Source organism: Olea europaea, unplaced genomic scaffold (genome assembly GCF_002742605.1).
Source record: "Olea europaea var. sylvestris unplaced genomic scaffold, O_europaea_v1 scaffold16321, whole genome shotgun sequence".
In the NCBI taxonomy this organism is placed as follows: domain Eukaryota; kingdom Viridiplantae; phylum Streptophyta; class Magnoliopsida; order Lamiales; family Oleaceae; genus Olea; species Olea europaea.
The window spans coordinates 1-2,430 of record NW_019233967.1 but is presented as its reverse complement, the minus strand read 5'-3'; the positions used below and the strand labels follow the sequence as shown (position 1 = coordinate 2,430).

The 2,430-nt window shown below is 32.4% G+C and overlaps 1 long non-coding RNA gene across 1 annotated transcript; it reads left to right on the top strand.

Annotated features, from left to right (window-relative positions):
* Positions 1 to 241: 241 nt before the first annotated feature.
* LOC111377291 lies at positions 242 to 1,835 on the top strand. Its single transcript, XR_002699695.1, has 3 exons — positions 242 to 400; positions 1,464 to 1,583; positions 1,725 to 1,835. It is a non-coding gene; the product is annotated as an uncharacterized LOC111377291 (long non-coding RNA).
* The last annotated feature ends 595 nt before the right edge of the window (positions 1,836 to 2,430 follow it).

Here is a 2,430-nt window from a genome sequence, read left to right as displayed (position 1 = left end):
CTTCTCTGACAACAATAGTTAAGATATGTTGAAGATGCCATGCTTTAGGAGGCATATCTGATATGACTACCATATTTTTAATACTGGTTAATATGGAGATTATTTTCATCTTGCTTGTAGTTGATCATTATTAAAAGCGCCACCACTTGGCTTGTCAAACAGGTTCTCGTTAAAAATGCTTTAGGAGGCATATCTGATATGACTACCATATTTTTAATATTGGTTAATATGGAGATTATTTTCATCTTGCTTGTAGTTGATCATTATTAAAAGCGCCACCACTTGGCTTGTCACACAGGTTCTCGTTAAAAATGTGCCACCCGATCCTGATGAAACAGTGAGCGAATCCGTTGAGCACTTTTTCCTGGTCAACCATCCAGATCACTATCTGACTCATCAGGTTTGTTCCATTCATAATTCAACACATCAATGATTCTGGGCTACAATTATCTCTGGAAAAAGATGATGCAACTTCAATTATTTTGGGTTCCCATGTGTGTTGAATCTCTCACATTCTTCTAAGAATTTTTTTTTTGATAGGTTACGGGCAATGTCACTTTTTTAATATCCTAACCTTAGTCTCAAGATAATTTTTTTGAAAAGTGCAAGTGATTGCTGAAGAACAAACTAATCCAGGAGGTTTTTTGTTAAAATATTCGCCTTGGAACAAGTTTCATTGAATGCAGAGGCTGGCTGGCTCATATAATGTATGGAAGTTTGTAATGTGTTAATGTGGCACAAGCTAACCCATGTTATTATTATGTTTGTGGTATGGAAGCGTTATGAATTCTTGTAATAAGAACCGAAATAAGAAAAATCTAGGAATAACTTGCTTGTATTGATTGAAGAATAATTATTGATGATGATGACTGTTGATATGAAAATTGTACAATAGCTCCTATATATATAGGCAAATTATCCTCTACTCCTAATAGTATTAGGAAATTGAAATAAGGAAACTAGGAAACTCATAAAATTCTAATGTAATTAAAACTCATATTCTACTCAATAAAGAAACTATAGGGTCTAATAAAATATAAAAGTCGTATTACAAAAAAACTAAATAGAAAATAAACTCCTAAAAAGGATAAAAACATATTAGTAGTAGGAAATCAATTGTAGTTGTAATGTACTACATCAGTTTGTCTTGTAATCTGTACCTATCATTAAAATCATGTATAAGTCCTGCTTTAAGTTTTGATTCTCAAGTACAAATTTTTTTCAACTGTATATTATAAAAAAATCTCCTCTGTGCCCCTGGTATGTCATGCATTTTATGGAAAATCAGTTGCCAGCTGTTTGTTTTGTGTCATTTCTCAAATATACTTCTATGCCTTTTGGTTAAATTTTGAATTTAAGTTGGACTGAGAAACATTTATTTCTAAAGAACTGGCCTTCTTTGTGAATATAACATCAGTTATTGTTATTTGCATCTGTATTCTATTGATAGAAGATTTCTGCAGGTTGTATGCAATGCCAATAAGCTTGCAGAACTGGTCAAGGAGAAGAAAAAAAAGCAAAATTGGCTTGACTATTACCAATTAAAGTATTCGAGAAATCAATTGAAACGGCCAATGACCAAGGTATTGTTATGCATAAAGTGTTCTATTTGTTGCCTATAATGTTGAGATTTTCTCAAAATCCAGATTCACTACTTTTTTAAATGCTATTTGGTTCTACATATGATTTAAAGGGTTTTATTTTTTAATTTCCAAATTTTACAGACTGGTTTTCTTGGTCTTTGTGGAGAGAAAGTAGATGCAATTGATTATCAGACAGCTGAAATTGAGAGACTATCGAAAGAAGTAAGTGTGGGTTCTCAAATTTTTAATATTTAGATCTATAAAGCTTCAGAAAGGTCTAGTCATTTTAAAGTTATCTTTTCCATTTATACTGCTTTTTGCCTTTCCTAATTCTTTCTTCTTACCCAAGCATGGTGAAAGTCAAAAGCTCCTAGCCTGACTGTTGATAATAAAACTAGTCATAAATATGTGGTCTATTCAGATCTTCCCAGTTATATATATTCCTTTGAAATATGTTTTTTGGTTGCGAGGCAGCTAAAGAGGGCTCCTTTCATAGGATTGATGCGCTTTAAGAGAGGGAGAAGTTGATAAAAGTCACCGACTTCAAATTTACCGAGAATAAATTCCTATTTTGTTGTTGGATGCTGGATGCTACCAAATTGTTAATGGCATTTTTTATCGCCTTGATCTTTTTTGGGTTCTACATAAGAAAATTAGCAAATTATTGGAGATTTAGAAGTTAATCTGCCGCTTTCCTTAGTCACCATAATGTTTGATCAACATATCTATTGTGCAGCAACTACTTGATTAGTGTCTTCAAGAAGCAATACAAAAATGAGGACGTTTTCTTACAATCGCTTATGTTATTCTCCCTTTCGTCATATTCATCAAAAGCATTAAAAAACTG